The sequence below is a fragment of the Neophocaena asiaeorientalis genome, unplaced genomic scaffold, assembly GCF_003031525.2.
Source record: "Neophocaena asiaeorientalis asiaeorientalis breed wild unplaced genomic scaffold, Neophocaena_asiaeorientalis_V1.1 scaffold177, whole genome shotgun sequence".
NCBI lineage: Eukaryota > Metazoa > Chordata > Mammalia > Artiodactyla > Phocoenidae > Neophocaena > Neophocaena asiaeorientalis.
In genome coordinates, this window is record NW_020172779.1 from 13,698,526 (window position 1) to 13,718,980 (window position 20,455).

Consider the following 20,455-nt stretch of genomic DNA (forward strand, 5'->3'; position numbering starts at 1 on the left):
CCTCCTTTCATCTGTGCAGCCAGGACCACGCTGGGGGAAAACGGTCTCTTGCTCTAAGCTGTGTGTCTTGTCAGAGGAGAGCACTGATGCAATGAAACCGGCAAGGGCTTTGCCTTCTTCATGAACCGCCAAGGAGGGTCTGAGCATTGCCTTCGCGGAGCACGAGTCTCACTTACGAACTCAAGCTCAGCTCACAGTCAGCTGTCCAAGTGCATTTTCCCCCCATTAGACTTAAACCTTTGAGGTGAGATGGACTTGGAAAACCCTTGCATATGGTTTAGGGCCTCATCATTCAAAGAGGACTACCCACTCTCCATCCTCTTGCCAACGCCAACACTTAACTCTAAAAGAGCGTCAGAAGTTTTGGTCTTATTTCCCGACTTCATTTTTTCACGGGTGACACAATCTTTCAGTTAAAGTTACCTCTCGCACTGTGACTGTTCCCCTATCCGTCCCCCCTGTTAACCATGATTCGCTTGAGTTTGGAAACTGCTCCACAAAGTGGGCACTCAGTCAGCCGTAAATGCTTGGTGATGAATGAATCGATGGATGAATGATGTAATAGATTAAAGGTCGCTGAAGGCAGGGTTGTATTCTTCTCATTCTTGAATCCTCAGCAGCCCTAGCACACTACAGGGATGTAGTAGATGCTCAAAGAATTCACACAGTCAGCCATTTATCAATCATTCCTAAGTGCACAGTACATCCAGGCAGAGTTTTGGGGCTACGGACACAGTGATGAACCCCACATGCATTTACTCTTCCCTGGCAGGAAAACTTGAATGAATGAATGAGGGAGTGCATTGCTTTGCCGATTTGACTATCTTAGTTTGCAAAGCAGCAAACCTCACACTCAATCCTGATGTCTCCCTGGAGCATGGCTTCCCCCAGCATACAGCCAGGGTACTGGCAGGGAATGAGGGGTAGGCACTGAGCTGGATGATTAAGCAGAAGGAACTGCAGACACAGAGATTGAAAAGGAGCTGGGAGGGTCTGGTGTTTGCAGAGAATGAAAAACAGAAACAAGAATCAAGAAGAATCAGAAAATTAATAGCATGGCCATGTTCACCAAGAACGCCATTAGGGTCAGGACAAAGGGAAGGATGCCAAGAATCTCAAGAGTGGGAGTTGTCGGGGTGAATCCAAGACAAAGTCTGGTTGGCCACAGCAGGTGGTTTTCAACATGCTCTCCAGCTGTGGTTGCTATCAGTTCACAGTAAGACCACGTATCTTTTAAAGTGGCAGTGTCCCCATTCTTCTGTGTGACACATCCTTCTCCAAAGTCATAATTTTCTCACCAGGAATTCCAGGATTCAGGGTGTTTAGATAATGAGCATAGGAAAGTCCTTTCCTTGGTTACTGGCTCACGGGTGAAATGCATGGACCCTGCTGTGTCCTCCAGGCTGTGGGATCACTTGGCTTTTACCCTCACCCCAGCTGACATCCACAATGGCTGAAATATTGAAAAAAGTCTAGACTAACTGGTCAAGAGCCATGGCCTTCATACCAATGCCTCTCCCATGAATGCTCCCTCCCTGCCATTCCACAGCCCGGCCCTTTGCTGGGACCCTTAAGGATGATGCTGGGCATGGCAGGACTTTCTTCAGTGGCCTTCCATTCTATTTGGTTGATGGCTATCTGATACTTAATTGTTAAATATTTTGAATAGCCTCTCACCTCCAAAGCAATCACATCCACTGCCTTACTTTACTGGTGATTATTTGTTTTTGTGTCTCTCACCCCAAATCCTTTTTCCAAACTGCAACTAAGTAATGTTTCTAAAATGTAAATCCTACTCCTTCAAAGGCTCCAAAGTCTCTCTCCTCCAGCCCAGTCCTGGAACCCCCTGCTCCCTCCCTGACTCTGCTCCATTCCAGAAGCCTCAGCAGTACTAACGGGCTGCTTCCTTGGTGAGTCCCCATGCTGTCGGATTCCCCCTCTAGAAACACTTAACCACATTTCATTTTAGTACATGTATAATGTCTGTCCCCAAAACTCTATGCTCCGTGAGGACAAAGCCATGCCTGTCAGGTCCACCACTGCATTTCCGCTGCCTACCGTAGTTGTAAAATTACAATATGGATGAAATGAATATTTGCCAAATAAATGTTTCTCCCACTAGGATGTGAGCCCCTTGGGATCCTGGATCTCCTAGAAATACCTAGCCCCTCTCCCATTGCGTGGGGGTATAATTAAGTGCTTACTGAAGATTTTGTTGTACCTTTGAACAGAAATAGACTGGATGTAAGAGAAGCAGGTTAATTCCATTCCTGCCTGTGCTCTCTGTGATTTTGGGCAAGTCCCCTTATGTCTCAGAGGTCACCATTCTCATCTGCAAAGCAGGATGGTAACAACTTTGCAGAGTGAATAAAGAGAATTAATACTCTTGTGAATCTCCTCTGTGCCAGAGAGTCTCCTAGATGCTGAATGTATTTGATCTGATTAAAAACCAGTTCATAGGACGTTATTTTCTCTCTACAGAGATTCTGAGAGGAAGAGCAATTTGCCCAAGATCACACAGAGAGAAAATAGTGACCCAGGATTTCAACCCAGCTCCACCTGACTCCAAAGCCATCTTGTCCTGCCTCTATGGAAGGATAAGATGAGGGTTTGAGATTCTCTCTCTCTCTCTCAGCACAGTGCCTGGCACATGTCATGTGTGTAATAATTGAGATGGTCACTAGAGATGGTTTAGGTCTCATCTTCCTTGGACACAGGTTCTAAACAAGAACATCTTACTGGATCCCATTTAGTCCTATGATCTCGGCATGTGGAAACAAGAGAGCATGAAACTCATGGCAAGCATGCTTCCTCTCAAGCCATTTTCCTGTTCCCATAATGTCATTTGCATATTCCTCAAGCAGAAGGTGGCTAGTCCCCAGCAGGGCAAACACAACAGGAACAGAGCCCATCAGGGAGATCCGTGTGCCTCTTCTTATATTTAATCTTGGTGATCACTGAGTCTCTCTTAGCATCATGGAGGTCGGGGTGTGGGGAAAGCATGTTCACTACTCACTCATTTCTATAGTTAAAACAGTAATAACCACCATCTACTGAGAACCCATGCCAAGTGCTGGGCTAAAACTGCCCTCACAACACCTCTCTGATATGCTGCAGCTACAGCTGAGGAGGCAGAGATAGACAGAGTCTCCTGGCTGACCGTGAAGTAAGAACTTAAATAACTTATTTGCTCCAAATCCCTTAGTTTGTAAGGGGTGAGGCTTAGATTTGGACTCAGTTCGGTCTGCTTCAAAGCCCTTTGCACTTTATCATGAGTTTGGTGTTGGACTACAGTGCAATTACTCGTTACCCAGGAGGTGTTGGTGAGCTGGGATGTTAAAAAGCTTTTCCTTTAAGGAAAAAGAAACTCACTAGGACCTCTAAGTTTAGGGCACAGCTTGAAGGTGCTGACAAAAAGCAGATGGATCAATCAGAAGACTCCCTTCCCCAAGGTCCCTTTTAATCCTTGGATGCCCTTGTCATTCCCTGTAGGGCCGTAGTGGAAAGATTTTTGATCCAGAGTCTCACACTTGGGGTTTGATTTTCAGCCCTGCTTTTTTTATTGGCTGTGTGACTCTGGGAAGACTCATCACCTCTCTGAGCCTTGGTCTCCTCCTTAGAGGATTAAAGGACATAATGATTAAATGAGAAGTGGTTGGACCTCAGTGAACGCTCAATAATTGACAGAAATCAGGTCCCAAAAATCCAGGCTTGGGATTTTTGGCATTAGCTGTCAAATGCCCAAAGTTGTTACTTGGGTTTTGTCCTATGTCCAATTTCCTTCTTTTCTTCCCTAAAAGAAAACCACAGGCAAATAGAAGGAGCAGAGAAGCAAAGCAGACTTCAGCTCTCCCTACAGGAATGACTTGCAAGGGTTATTAGCTCAGCCATTTTCCATTAACAAAAATAAATCGCTCAGAAACATCTGGGCCACACTCGTCAGGAATCCGGCTCTGAGCCGGCATTTCACTTTCAAACCCAAAGTCATTTTGGACCTACTGCGACGCCCTTGAGAAAACAGAAGGGTTCCAGAACCCGCCAGTTGCCCCTTTGCCCTGTCTCTTTTTACACTTCTGAAATGCTCAAAGAGGATGGCAGCCAGACAACGTTTGGGTGGGCTGGTCAAGAAAATCCTCTCCTGGCTGCAGACAAACCCACTTTCTGCTGACTCTCAGGCCTGTGCACCAGCCCCCAAGCCCCGGGGGTGGGGATTCAGGCTGGTGGTGGGGACCGAAGTCTTACGGTGCCAAGGGACCAGGCAGCAAGGCTACATTTCTAGCTCCAAAGGCATGGGATCAGGATGGCGGAAACCTCTACCGCCCCAGGTTTTATGCTATTTATCACCATCCTCCACTCTCCCAGCTCCCTAGCAGTTCTCACAGTTCATTACAATATTCATCAGCTGAGACAGTGACTCAACTAATCCCAGCAGTTCCCCTGGGGGATTGATGTACTCTGGAGATGCTCCTTCTTGCCCATGTCTCTGGCGGGTGCCTTGGGAGACTGGGAGAAGTGGGAAGGTCGCCACAATTGTCCATTGGACTTCATCAGCCACATGTCTCAACTCTCTGCAGGGAACGTGAGGAAGACTTGAGGATTGTGAAAGTGGATTGTCAGGAAAGGATGGGCTCCGAGATCATCTTAAATGAGGTTCCAGTTTACAGATCAGGGAACTGAGACCCCGAGAGGGGGAAGTGATTTGTCCAGGGCCACATGTCTGAGGCTCAAAACCAGTTCTTTCGACTTTTAAGCTTAGTATCTCAGAACTCCCAGGAAAGAATGGCGATGAGAGGTCTAAGGAATGGCTACTGGGCTTCTGCTGCTAGAGACTCAACTCAGGTGTTTGAAACTGTTTACTCTTCTGCTTATTTTTGATCAGATATGGTATCTGGTCAACCCAATGGGTGAAAAAATGAAAAGAGAAGCTTAGTAGGTGTTTTAGTACGCGTATAAGCACGTGTGCATGTGTGGGGATCACACCGGGTCAACTGAAAACTACCATGTGCTCTTTCCCCAAAGAGGGAGGAGTCTGGGCAGACCTGGGAGGGACAGGGCAGGGGTGTGTAGAAGAGGAGCAGTGCTGGGGGCAGAGGCAAAAGTCGGAGCTTAGGGATCAATTAGATGAATACGTTCTGTTGTGGTTTTTCTGTGAAATGACTGATTTTTACCTTTATTCTGGAAAGCTGCATCAGACCTGTCAAACCCCATCATTCCAAATGTGTACATAAGAGCACCAGCTCACAGCTGAGTGGAATTAATTACTTCTCCCCAAGACATCTTCAGCAGTTTGCAAACTGTTTTCTGCCTCAAGCCCTTCCATCCTCAAAGTCATCTTCCTGTCTCGCTCTGCTGATTTCACACCTGCTGCCGGGTAAATCTCCATAAAGCACACTTCCTGTCCTGCCACTTCCGTGCAGTGGTTCCCTGTAGCCTAGGGAATGCAACCTGGGTAGAGATGTTTTTCTTGTTTCTGCAGCTCATGGTTCCCAGCTCCCTGCCTACAGCGTCCTGGTAGAAGACAAGAGTGACAATTAGAACTCCATGCTGATGGCTGAGTAAGTGGGAGCGCAGTGAGGTTGAGTGCTTAGCACCCAAGGGCCCCCCAGCTAGCTACTCTCATGATTCCCAGACCCCTGCTCACCTTGTCTTCTCCCCAAGTTCTCCATAAAGAGACAGCCTTCATCAAATTCAAAGACTGACCATGCCACCTGTGCCGACTCTCCTCCCCGCTCTCAGACCCTCTCTTCCACCCGAGGAACTCACCCCAGCCTTGCCTGACCCGAAGCCCCCACTACCACCTACGCTCCCACTCCTTCCCCTTCCCAAGGTCCAAGGTTGCAACATGTTAATCTCGTCAACTTATCCATATTGAAGAAATCTAGCACCGGCATTGACTCAGGTATCCAAACCTGTAATTTAGCTGCAAATACCATCCCAGGCTAAAAGGAGGATGCAGCAGTTGGAGGGATGATGGTGGATATTGTACAGGGAAGATGGTACCTTGCCTTGCCCTTTAAGTAAGATGGTTATGGATGCCCAACCCTTGCTATCCATTCTTGCTTGAAGGAGGTGATGGGCTAGTGTGGGTGAGGCACTGAACCGAGAGCTGATTGACTTGGGTTCTAGGCTCGGTTGTGCCACTTACCTAGTTGTGACCTTGCGCAAGTCGTTTGTCTCCTCACTGCCTCAGATTCCCTGCATCTTGAAGTAGAGATGGCCAAGATAGCTCCTAAATTTCCATCTGGGTATGACTTTCCAGGACTCTCTGGCAGACCCAGGTTCATCAGATCAACATCATCTGTGAGCTGGGGTTCCACACCATGTGAGGGTCCTGGCTGGTTCTTTAGCCTCCCTGTTGTATAACCCTGTCCAGGGTCAGCAGCTGCCCTCATTTTCCCAGGAAAGAGCTCAGCTACCACCCCTTCATCCTGGCTGCATCATCTGGAGTTAATTCCCCTCCAGAGAGACAAGAGCCAAAAATCTACTCCCTGGGCAGGCTGTACCTCCCGTTCCTCATGAATAACAGCAAGATCAAGTGATAACAGGGCTGTCGAGGCTACCGGGTCCTGAGGCTGGGCAGGGGTCCACGCAGGCACGTGGCCAGCAGGCCGGCTGAACTCAGAGAGTTGTTTTCAAAATTGAAGTGTAACCTGCTTCAGGCCAGAGCATGGTAGGTGGTCTCCGTTCTTGGATCATAAATGACTGGAAGTAACTATTTTTCCTGGCCCCTCTTATGATCCAGTATAATGTTACTGTGATTGGAAGGGTGATGGAGAAGGGATTTTTCTTCCTCTTTCTAATCCCCAGGAACCCTGAGATGGTTGGGTTTCTAAATCTTAGTTTTTTCAGCATCCCAGGGATGATGTGTGATGCTGTAGAGAGCAGAGAGGATTGACCCCTCTGGGTCCTGGTGCAAGTTGTCTGCCACTAACTCTCGGTATGACCTTGGGCAAATCATTTGTGTTTTCTTTCTATTTTTAAAAAATTAATTAATTTTTATTTTTGGCTGTGTTGGGTTTTCGGTTCTGTGCGAGGGCTTTCTCTAGTTACGGCAAGTGGGGGCCACTCTTCGTCGCGGTGCACGGGCCTCTCACTGTCGTGGCCTCTCTTGTTGGGGAGCACAGGCTCCAGACGCACAGGCTCAGTCGTTGTGGCTCACGGGCCTAGTTGCTCCACGGCATGTGGGATCTTCCCAGACCAGGGCTCGAACCCGTGTCCCCTGCATTGGCAGACAATATCCCTGTGCCATGCAGTAATTTAGTAAGTGGTGGAAGCTGGATCCAAACCTAGGCATTGTGCCATCGGAGCCTATGATCTTATTCATCACCTACCTCTTTAATTGCTCGACACTAGGTGAGTCTGGCCTAAAGGCAAAGCAAAGACCAATATCCTCTCTAAGAGTGCAAAGAAGGCCATCTGGACACAAGGCCTCACAGGCATATATGTATGACATATAACAAGCACATATAGTAGCTTTTTGAACGCTCTGAGCATCAACGCCTCATCTATAAAATGGAGGAAAGAAAAAAAACTACCTGATCAAATTATTATGAAGATTTAATCAGGTGAAGACAGTGCATAGCGATTTCAGTGCTCAAATATTAGTTATTATTATTTCACACATATCTGGTTAAACATGATATGTCATGTTTACGTATATATAGTTATCAGTATTTATACACACATGAATTTTTCTGCCTATCGTCACGTCATTCACAAATGACTGGACAAATGTTCATTAAATTTGTAGAGCTGAGATGGTTTGACTTAAATATTAACTGCATAACATCTTTGGAATTCACTTTCGGGGGGCTCTGAGAATAGACACCCCAAAGAGCCACCTGAAGGTGTGGCACAGTGACAGGCCTACAGGGCTGCTGGTTTGGGGTAGGACAAAGAAAGGCGAAGACAAAGAAAAATATCAAATCTGAGAAATATGTCAAACATGAGCCCAAGTCCAGGGCTACGGGGCAGACCTTCTAACTGCAGGTGGTGTTGTGCAGTATAGATGCTGCTGCTTGGATGGCTCTGTGCTCCTGGGTCAGGATCAGCAGAGATTACCTGATAGAGCCGTGCGCTTCAAGTAGTGCCTGGTACCCATCTTGTGAATAACATAGACTCAGGAGAGGAGGCTGAGAGTGGTTTACCTAGAGTCAAGGATGGGTTGGGAAGGTCTGGTGGAGAAGATGGGTGGACATTTTGCCTTAAAGACAGCGTAGTGGAGTTGAGTGATGGTGAGCCGTGGAGTGGAAAAGTCAGCCCCTGGGGCTTGAGGTTGGGGGAGGGGGTGAGGGTGGAGTAGACACTAGGCTGAGAAGTGGGGAGTCCACAGACCAGGAGTTTGGGAGGCAGAACAAGTCAGAGGTAAGGAAGCAGTGAGCGCCACGATGCTTGACTGCCCACTGCATGGGAGCAGGTCCTGTGCACGTTTTGTTGAGAAAACCATGGATTCCTTCTTGCACACAGGACTGACAGATGCTGGGCGTGGAACTGCTTAATGAGTTTGAATTTTGAATTTCATCCAAGCCTTTGACACTATACTACCCAAAGATCATGTTTGACAGTTCTTTGAATTCATTATGTGTTGGTTTAATGCCAGTGTTTTCCCCTCCAAAGACTCCTTTAAATACTTTCCCACAGTAAACTGCATGTTTCGAAAGATCTTCCAAATACAATGAATTTATTAAATTATTATTTTTGTTGTTTTTATTTTAAGTAACTAGCTCACTAAGTGGACCAGATATAATTCCGGGCAAAAGCAAAAAGACTATTTTTAATCACAGAACATAGAATATCCTTTCTGGCCTTTTTGAAATGGTAAACGTAGCTCAAGCAGTTTATTACTTCCTTCATGGCCCCCAAATTGGGAAACACTAATAAAGAAAGAAAAGCAGACACAGAGTTTAAATAATCTTTATATCTTCATCTATTGACACAGATGGATATATACATTATGTGGGTATGAAGAATGGAGAAAAATATCTGTCATGGTTAGCTGTGTCCACTTGGCTATAGGACCCAATGATTTACTTATTTTTTATTTTATTTAAAAATTAAAAAAAATTGAAGTATAGTTGATTTACAATGTTGTGTTTCAGGTGTACAGCAAAGTGATTCAGTTACACACATATATATTCTTTTTCAGATTCTTTTCCCTTATAGATTATTACAAAATACTGAGTGTAGCTCCCTGTGTTATACAGTAGGTCCTTGTTGGTTAGCTATTTTATGTATAGTAATGTGTATATCTTAATCCCAAACTCCTAATTTATCCCTCCCCTCGCTTTCCTCTTTGCTAACCATAAGTTTGTTTTCTGTGTCTGTGGGTCTATTTCTGTTTTGTATATAAGTTCATTTGTAACATTTGTTTTAGATTCCACATATAGACAACATCACATGATATTTGTCTTTCTCTGGCTTACTTCACGTAGTATGATGATCTCTAGGTAGGATCTAGTGATTTAATCAAACTGAAGGTGTTGCTGTGAAGATATTTTGTAGATGCGGTTAACATTTCCAATCAGTTGACTTTAAGTCAAGGAGATTACCCTTGAAATGTGGGTGAGTCTCATCCAACTGTTGAAGACCATAAGAGTGAAAACTGAGGTTTCCCTGAAAAAAACTTTTGCAAGACTGCAGTATCAACTCCTGCCTGGGTTTCTAGCCTGCTGGTCTCCCTGTGGATTTTGGACTCACCAGCCCACACAATTTCATGAGGCAATTCCTTAAAATCAGTCTCTCTCTCTCTCTCTCTCTCTCTCTCTCTCTCCCTCTCCCCCTCTCCCCCTCTCCCCCTCTCACCACTCCTCTTCATATACACCACACACACACACACACACAACACACACACGTGCACACACACACCATCAGTTCTTTTTCTCTGGACAATGCTGACTGGGACAATGGTCCTGAACAATAAACAGTGTCGGGCTCATTTAGAACCACAGCAGGTACACGTGCTCATCTGTATGCTAAGTTTGAGCATCTGAGCTCATGCGTATCTTATAATATACATAAGATACAGGTTCCTGGCTGGGAGTAGGGAGAGGTGGGCCACTGGGTTATTGCAAGGTGGCTGCAGGACCATGTGTGCAACGAACCTCATCATAAGACCTAATGAATAAAAACATCTGTGTATCTCATTTATTTGTTACATAGCCAAGTATTTATTGAGTGCTTACTATGGGGTTCATGTGTGTCTTTCAAATGAATATAGATACTACTGCATGTAATCAGATACAAAATCATCCAAAAATATTTCTGAATTTACAGACCTTACCTGAATTACCCATAGATTCAAAAGTATACCTACTCTTGAGGGCTTCCCTGGTGGCACAGTGGTTGAGAGTCCGCCTGCCGATGCAGGGGACACGGGTTCGTGCCCCAGCCCGGGAAGATCCCACATGCCGCGGAGCGGCTGGGCCCGTGAGCCATGGCCGCTGAGCCTGTGCGTCCGGAGCCTGTGCTCTGCAATGGGAGAGGCCACAACAGTGAGAGGCCCATCTTCCCCAAAAAAAAAAAAAAAGTATACCTATTCTCATGTGGGCGTTTGTGATAGTTTCTAATATTAAAAAGGCTTCCTTAAAAGACAACCCTCAGAATGGGAGAAAACATTTGCAAATGAAGCAACTGACAAAGGATTAATCTCCAAAATTTACAAGCAGCTCATGCAGCTCAATAACAAAAAAACAAACAACCCAATCCAAAAATGGGCAGAAGACCTAAATAGACATTTCTCCAAGGAAGATATACAGAATGCCAACAAACACATGAAAGAATGCTCAACATCATTAATCATTAGAGAAATGCAAATCAAAACTACAATGAGATATCATCTCACACCAGTCAGAATGGCCATCATCAAAAAATCTAGAAACAATAAATGCTGGAGAGGGTGTGGAGAAAAGGGGACACTCTTGCACTGCTGGTGGGAATGTGAATTGGTTCAGCCACTGTGGAGAACAGTATGGAGGTTCCTTAAAAAACTACAAATAGAATTACCATATGACCCAGCAATCCCACTACTTGGCATATACCCTGAGAAAACCAAAATTCAAAAAGAGTCATGTACCAAAATGTTCATTGCAGCTCTATTTACAATAGCCAGGACATGGAAACAACCTAAGCGCCCATCATCGGATGAATGGATAAAGAAGATGTGGCACATATACACAATGGAATATTACTCAGCCTTAAAAAGAAATGAAATTGAGCTATTTGTAATGAGATGGATAGAACTAGAGTCTGTCATACAGAGTGAAGTAAGTCAGAAAGAAAAAGACAAATACCGTATGCTAACACATATATATGGAATTTAAGGGAAAAAAATGTCATGAAGAACCTAGGGGTAAGATAGGAATAAAGACGCAGACCTACTGGAGAACGGACTTGAGGATATGGGGAGGGGGAAGGGTGAGTTTTGACAGGGCGAGAGAGAGTCATGGACATATACACACTAACAAACGTAGTAAGGTAGATAGCTGGGGGGAAGCAGCCGCAAGGCACAGGGATATTAGCTCGGTGCTTTGTGACAGCCTGGAAGGGTGGGATGGGGAGAGTGGGAGGGAGGGAGATGCAAGAGGGAAGACATATGGGATCATATGTATATGTATAGCTGATTCACTTTGTTATAAAGCGGAAACTAACACACCATTGTAAAGCAATTATACCCCAATAAAGATGTTTAAAAAAAAAAAAAAAAAAAAAAAGGTTTCCTTGTGTTAGGAAAGGTTGGAAATCAGCAATTGATGGTATTTGGCTTGTAAATATATGAGCTATAACATAGTTGCAGTATATTCCATGTGAACCATGACGGGGGCTAAGGAGGTATGTATTCATGAAATCCCCTTCATTCTGATTTCCCACACAATTGAGATATGGACACTAGAGTCATAAAGGGATCAAAAAATAATTTTAATATTGGCAAAGCTAGATTAGAGAAGGGGGCTTGGACCCAAGCTCAGTGGCCTCGTCTTCTTCACCTTGAATAGAACTTACCACCAGCCCACTGGGGAAGGTGGATGACTGCAGCCCCTCTTCCTGTACCGACTTCTGGGGTTGAGACTGTGGTGGCTAGCTCACCTCAAGACAGAGGGAGCTGAGAGAAGAATACAGGACAGGTCCAAAGGACAGAGAGATAGCCCCCCAAAATGGCCTGTGGTGTTCAAGGTTTCCTGCTCATAAATGCACTAAGTAGATCTGTCACTTCTCTTTGTGGGAAAGGACTAAAGAGAATGTCTTGCTGTGGAAACCAAGGAGCTTGGTAATGTCCCTGTAAAACTACTACATGATTTTGGTGTCTGACTTAAAGAATAATTAATACATGAAAACTTTTTTTAACTGGGTCTCTCAACCTCCCAACTTTTTGGTAAAGACCACTTGAGAGGAAGCACTCCCAAGTAAGCCCTTAGAAGAGTAGAAAGGACTTTGGGATAAGACAGGATTTTTGTAAAGCAGAGCTCTGCCACTTACCAGCTGAGTGACTTTGGGCAGTTCACTTAATGTCTCTGTGCCTCAGCTGCCCCAGTTGTAAACTGGGGAAAATAATACTATTTATCTCCAAGGCTGGTATGTGAATGAAATGGATTAATATATGCAAAGCACGGAGAACAGTACCTGGTCCACAGTATTCACTGGATCAGTGTAAACTGTTATTAAATTGAGACAATCTCATCGATGTAGTAAGATCTTGTATAAGAATTTTAAAATGACTATGAAGTAAGGTCATCCTTCAGAATCAATCACTCTTTATTTTTTAATTTATTATTATTATTATTTTGTGGTACGCGGGCCTCTCACTGCTGTGGCCTCTCCCGTTGCAGAGCACAGGCTCCGGACGCACAGGCTCAGCGGCCATGGCTCACGGGCCCAGCCGCTCCGTGGCATGTGGGATCTTCACGGACCGGGGCATGAACCCGTGTCCCCCGCATCCGCAGGCGGACTCTCAACCAGTGCGCCACCAGGAAAGCCCTATTTGTTATTTTTTAAAATTATTTTTGGCTGCATTGGGTCTTCGTTGCTGCATGCAGGCTTTCTCTAGTTGCGGTGAGCGGGGGCTACTCTTTGTTGTGGTGCATGCGCGGGCTTCTCATTGCCGTGGCTTCTCTTGTTGCGGAGCACGGTCTCTAGCTGCGCAGGTTTCAGTAGTTGTGGCTTGCGGACTCTAGAGCGCAGGCTCAGTAGTTTTGGTGCACGGGCTTAGTTGCTCCACAGCATGTGGGATTTTCCCAGACCAGGGCTCGAACCCGTGTCCCCTGCATTGGCAGGCGGATTCTTAACCACTGCGCCACCAGGGAAGTCCTCTCACTCTTTAATTGTAAGTGTATATTGAAAGTCTACCATAGGGCAGGCACTGTGCAAGAAATACAGGTATATAGAATAGAAATAGTCACCGACTTCTAGATACTCAGATTCTGATGAAACCAAAAGACAAGGAAACAGTGGCAATGTAAGGTGATAAGAACCATGAAAGAGGTGAATTCAAAGGAGAGCACCTCGAACAGGTTAGGAGGGAGAATTAACAAGATACTTTCTGGAGGGAGGAAAACCAAATCAATCCAATGCCACCAAAGTTAAGGAAGGAGGATTTCAGGGACAAGGAAGAAATTAACTGTTGAAACTACAGAGCAGACAAGTGAAATGAGAAATGAAAAATGTCAGTTGGGTTAGCAACAAAAAATCATCAGTCAAGAGCAATGTCTGTGCAGTGGTGAGGGCAGAAGTCAGGTTGCAGGGGCATGAGGTATCAGGGAAGGTTGAGGAGCTGGGCCCAGGAGGTGAGGGCAACTCATTCAGGGCACTTGGCTGTGAGATACGAGAAGGATAGGGTTGTGCCTGGGAGGGAGGTGTGAGAGCAAAGGGAGGCTCCTAATGTTTCTACCATAGGGCACAGAAATTCCTGCTTTGCTCCTTGTTAGAGCTGTTGGTGTTTGTTGCTAACATAGCCATAGGTGCACGTCCACTAAATGCAGAAGGCTTTTTCCTTTGCTCAAGTTTACTCTATCTTGCAGACAGAATGATGGGCTCTCTGCGAGTCTATATCCCATACATCATGGTGCTGTGGCCAAGCTCGGAGGCTACACTGCTCACGTCCTGTTACTCAGTGAGATGCAGAGGCTCTGTGCTCTCATTCTGCTTTGCAAACAAACATTCTGTCCTACCCAGACACCGCTGAGCCTTTCTGCATCCACCTAAAGACAAGATAGACTATCAAGGAGACCTCTGCAAATGCTGATTGGGGAAACGGAATATGTGCTGTTTCAAAAATAATAAGAAATCAGTGGTTGATTGAAAATGTAATATTCAGAATAATAGAATAGCTAGAAATTTGACCAAGCATGAACAAGCCAAGGGTTCCTAATGCACTGTGAATTAATAGACAACTTTAACACAGACATCAAAGGAAGAGCAGGACAGTCTCGGAAAGCCTTAGCTAATCAGAATAAGTAAATCTATTTCAAGGTGACGTTCAACTTTATGGGAAAAAATTAAATTCTCCTGGGTGCTTGGGAGCCCAGGGTATTTCTAGCTCAGCACCTATACAAAGAAGGCATGCAAACACACAGTCTGCTAAACAGAATTTAAACTCTGGTTAAAGTCCTCTCCTGCTATGAAACCTTGGTTTCTCAGTTCTTGACTATTTTCCAGATAGAGCCAATTGCCCTTCATAGGAGTCCATGAAGGGCATGGTATAGGCAAATTCACCATGAAAATATCCATGTTCTCTCACAAGCATGAATAGTGTTGAAAGGAGTATTTATTGTGCCCCTCCATGTGTGAGCACCACTGTGGTAAATGCTGGGATTATAAAGTTAAATTGGGTAAGGTCTCCGATCTTGAAGGAAAGACAGAAAAGGAAGCATTTCACTCACTTGTGGAGGCAAGAACGTGAGGGACCATCTCTGCTCTGAGAGCAGACAGTTAAAGACAGAAGGAGACCACGTGGAAATAGTAACTTAACTCCAGTTCTGCCTGTTAAAGTGACTTGTAATAATGCTTATCCGTGCTTCCCACCTCACCAATTAAATGGCAGGGAGGAGAGAGCAAGGGGTGCACATATTTCTGTGGTGGAACTTATCTCATGGAAACATGAGGACTGGAAAAAAGAAATCACTCTGACAGTGAGGATCTGGGGAGACGTAAGCGCAGGCAAGAGTCAGACTCTCTTTAGGACTCCCTGCCTTCTGTCTGTCTCCCCTCTTTCTCTCTCAGCTCCGCTCTGTCTGTGCAGGAGCCTCGTTCTGTCCTCCGCAGCCAGATCTCCTCCATGCAGCTGGGGAAGAAGGCTGCCGGCAGTTCTAGGGGACCATCGTTCCAGCGTAGGAACTTCTCCTCAAAGGAGAAATTGGTGTCGTGATCAGAAAACCAGAGAAAGCTATTGGGATAGTCAACAACAGCAACAACAAAAACTCAAATAAGAACAAAAAAATCAGGTCTCTGCTTCATTAGAGAACTAGACTTATTGAGACGTACAGATACTGAGGTGCCTCTTTGGTTTCTCTTAAACAGTCCTCTAAGCCAGGCTTCCTAACATTTTCCCAACCTTATGGGACACGTAGAGTCCTGGGGTAAACTGACTAAGCTCTCCGCAGTAGGAAGTGAGTGGCCCTGAGGTTCCTGACCTCCAGGCCCCTCCCTGTTGTTCAGGAGCCAGAAGGATCAATATCTTGACCCAGTCTATTACCGCCTCGTCAGGATGTTACTTTTTGCCCTTAAGACTCTAAAGAAGGAAAACATTAAGCCAATAAGTCACTTGTTCTTTAACTTGAGCATCATGATATAGAGATAGTTAAGGACATTGGAGAACAGGGTGAGGATACACCTCCTCAGGGACAGAGGCTTCCCATTGGCTCAGGGCAAAAGGCAAGAGTGTTGCTTTTCCTACAGTGGTGGTATTTGGAAGCCAAAGGCAAGTACTAGGTCAGGTTCCTCAGCAGATACTCTGGGCGAAGCTAGAGGAACATGTTCCAAAAAGGTTGCAGTAGGCTGTGACCCAGGCACCTTGAAGTGAAGCACAGGTGGATGAGGTTCGGTAACTTGGCGGGATGAGATCAAGTACAAGTGGGTGCCGGAAACCAGAATGCAGCAGTCCAGTTATTATCAGCAGCAGAAACTTCTGCCTGAGTCTGGACTTTAATATGTGTTTAAAAATATGTTGTAGGTGTGAGCTAAATGCATTGGAAAGGTTAGGAATAGAACGGACACATGGCAGATTTTTGTAAAAAGGAATTAAACCCTTTAGACAAGTTATCTTTCTTTATAAACCTCTCCTCTCCTCTCCTCCCCTCCCCTCCCCTCCTCTCCCCTCCCTTTCTCCTTACTCCCCTTCCCTTCTCTCTCCTCTTCTCTCCCTCCCCCTGCCAAAGTTAACGCATGCCATGTTTCCATTCCTACAGTGGAGATTCAGGGGTTGCTGGCTAAGACTGACTAGCAAAGCATGTCTAGATTTACAGACATACAGAGCTAGAAAGAATCTTAGTGATTGCCTACGCCAACCCTCTCAATTTACAGAGGAGAAAACCAAGACCCAGTAAGGGAGGTGACCTGCCCACTCCCCTAACCCGAGAGCAGAGCTAAGCTAGCACTGGGTCTCTAAGATCCCAGATCAGTGCATGCACTGCTTCTGGGTGTGGAATTCTTTCCGTGTCTGGAAAGTGAAGGAAGGATGTGAACTAGAGCCTGTCCAGTGTGGAAGGAGATATGCTTGGGCTCAGATCCTAGCTACCCTAGCTGTGTTGACCTTGGACAAGTTACTTCGCTTCTCTGAGCTCAATTTTCCTATCTGTAATATAAGAGATGAACCTATGGTATTGTTGTGAAGATTAAATTAGTTCACGTAGATGCCAACATTACTATTATAGAATGATAGTATATAAAAAAAAAAGAAATCTCAATTATGAATATAGAGGCAAGAATTCTGAATAAATTATTAGGGAATAGAATCTAGAATATGTCCAAAGAAGAATACACCATGACCAAGCATGGTATATTGTGGGAATGCAAGGGTGGTTCAATATCAGGAAACAACACATAATCCATTACATCAAAAATTAGAGGGGTAAAAAATGATCATATCAGTAGACACTGAAAATGGCATTTTACAAATGAGATTATTGCATTCCTAGTATAGTGCTTGACACATAGTAGGTATCCAAGCAATGGTAGCTACTATTATGAACCATAGAGTCATGATAAATCTGCACCGGCTGGGTTCTATAAAGACCTTGACTTTTATGAAGATAGCAGTTATTTCTTGGAGTATTTCCTGAGCCAGATTTCAAATATAAGCCAATCTACTTAGCATGTTGAGGAAATAAACATGCCGATTTTAGTAGGTTCATCTGATCCCCACCCCACCTGCTCTTGAAGCCAAAAGCTATTTTTAATCTCTGTAGGACAACGTTCCTCCATCTATAAAGTGGAAATGATAATGTATCTCCATTATAGGCTTGTGCGGATCAAATGAGAGGATCAGTGCACAGCCTGGGCAGATTGCCTCCACGAGGTAATCATTTAAATGTGCCCATGTCCCCTGAGAGTGGCCTTTAGTTTCAGCCTAATTTTTCTGAATAGCAATGTGAATGCCTGGATGGCAGGTCTCTAGTTCGGGTGAAAATGAAAAGGCAGTCAGGCTTCTCTGGTGGGAGTTAGTGGGACCTACACTATCTATAGACGGCATCAGCTCTCATGAGCCTATCAGACAGGTCAAACCCAAGGTGCAAGACATTTATGGACAACTTGCAAGGAATCATCCAAGAAGAGGAAATACTAAAAGTGGAATACGTTGAAAGAGAGTTTCAGGGAAACAGCAAGAAAAGACTTTGGCTTGGACTAATATATAGTAGGAAAGACTTAAGTCATCATTTAAAAGTCGTGTCTCCTCCAGAGTGTATGACCTCCATACTTTTCAAAGGAATAGTTTGTTTCTTATTCATTTAAGAAATTTGGAATAACTTAAAACTTACAGAAAAGTAACAAGAACAATGTAAAGAACGCCCACATTACCTCCTCCTAGGAATCCACCCCAGTTTTGCCAAATGCCTCGAATAACAAAAGAATCCAGTTTAGCATCACAGTCACCCTTGGTGGTCACGTGTCTTCTGTCTCCTTCAAGGTGGAACAGTTCTTCAAGTTCCTCTTGACATTCATGACTTCAACATTTGCTTTTTCCTTTAAATATGACACTTAAAAATTTCAATTTACAGCAGCGATTATTCCAATAGTAATAAAACTTATTAGTAATGGAGGTAGATGCTGGCCAAGTTCAAGGTCCGTTGTAAAGTCTTGACAGTGGAAAATGCACTTAGAATATCTGGTGTTTTCTTATGATTCATTGATTCCTCTTGGAGGATGACATTTTTTAAAAACCCACTTTTTAAACACTACAGAACATTTATTTTGTAAAATGTCCTTCAATTTGACTTTGATGTATCCTGATGATTGGATTCGGGTTATGCCTTTTTGGAAGGAATTTCACAGAAGTGACTCTGATCTTCTCGCTGCATCTCATCAAGTGGCGCGTGCTGCTGCCTTTAACCATTACTGGTGGTGTTAACTTTGATCACTCCATCAAGGTACTAGCCTTTTCCACTGTAAAGTTATCCTTTCCCCCTTGTAATTAATATAATTAATAAGTATTTTTGTGGGGAGATATTTTGAGACTATGTAAATATCTTCTTCCTCATTCAGTTTCACCTCCCTTAGTATTAGCCCACATGGATGGTTCTTGCCTGAATTAACTTTTACTATAACAGTTGCCAAATGGTGAGCTTCTAATTCCATGATGTTTTCTACAGTTTGTAGTTGGCATTCTGTCGAGAGGAAGAGATTTTTATTTTTCCCATTTATTTATTTATGTGTTTTTATCAAGGTGGGGGTGTGAATTCTTAATGTATTCAGTGGCACCTGATCCATTATTATCCTTATTTATTTTGATACTCAAATTGTCCTCGATTAGGCCAGTGGGAGCCCCTTCAAGCTTGATCCCGTGTCCTTCTGATGTGTCCCCATCATTCTTTGAGGACTTTGAACATTTTCTAGTACAACAAGATATTCCAGGCTTATCTTATACTTCTCCTGACTCAGCCTTGAAATGAGCCATTTCTCTGAGGAGCCCTGGTTCCATTTAATGAAGAATGTTATTTTGAGACTAAGATCTGGAGGCTAGGTGTGTTCATTGCTATTTGGCTGTTATTACTTCTAGGCTCTTTCAGTCTCTAATTCAATGGCTCATTTTAGCTTTCTCTTTTTATATTTTTCTATTTTAGCTTTCTCTATTTCTGTATATTTTCTATATTTCCCTTCTGTAATAGTGAGAAGCCTGGTTCCCATTATCCTCAAATATTTACTTATTCATTTACCTCCTCCCATATCTAACCAATCTCCCAGTCTTGCTGGGCTGCTGCCCAGCTGGGCTGCTTTTCTCACTAGGGTCTCAGTCTCACGGGGCCATCTTCCTCAATCAAGCCGGCCAAATGGATTTTGGACTGAATTATTCAGGAAGGAAGGAGGAAAGAAGAGAAGCCAAATAAATACAAATATATATATATATATATTTTTTAATAATATCCAGTTTGGTCCTGGATATGGGAAGATGGGCATGTTTATAAATAGCCAGGAGAAGTGTATATTTGTACAGTGTTTCTGTCTTAAATATGATGCCCAATTTCTGTTTATCCAATATAGCCAATAAGACACACACACACACATGCAAAATCATGCTCTTTGACCTAGAAATTTCACTTCTGAGAAATTATCCTAGATAATTGGACAAATGTAATAAACATCAGTATTTGTTGTGACATTGTATACATTAACAGCAAAACCTGAAAATGTAAATGTCCAATAAATTATGTTTCCTCAATAGAATGCATCAGACAAAGGTTATGTAGATTTATGCCTTTTGTCATAGAAAATGGCAATAATATATTGTCACGTAATATACTGAGTTAAAAGGAGTAAATATCACACATTCCTCTTGAATACACATTTATAACTCCTTTCATGGGGGAGAACCTCAAAGGCTATTCATCAAACAGTGGGTTTTCTATAGGTTGTGGACTTTTAGATTGTTGTACTATTTTATTTTATTTAAAATTTTTGATTAGTGTAAATTCAACAGTGAACATGAGTTGTGAAAGTAAGAAAAAAAGACCAAAAACAGGGACTTCGCTGGTGGTCCAGTGGGTAAGACTCTGCGCTCCCAAAGCAGGGGGCCTGGATTCCATCCCTGGTCAGGAAACTAGATCCCAGATGTGTGCCGCAACTAAGAGTTTGCGTGCTGAAACTAAGAAGTCTGCATGCCGCAGCTAAGACCCAGGGCAGCCAAAATAAATAATAAATAAATAAATATTTTAAAAAGACCAAAAACAATCGCAAAACTTAAAACTCAATATTTTGTCTGAAAAACTGTCATGAATTCCATAAACTTGTACCAAATCCAAGATTAGAGTGAGAA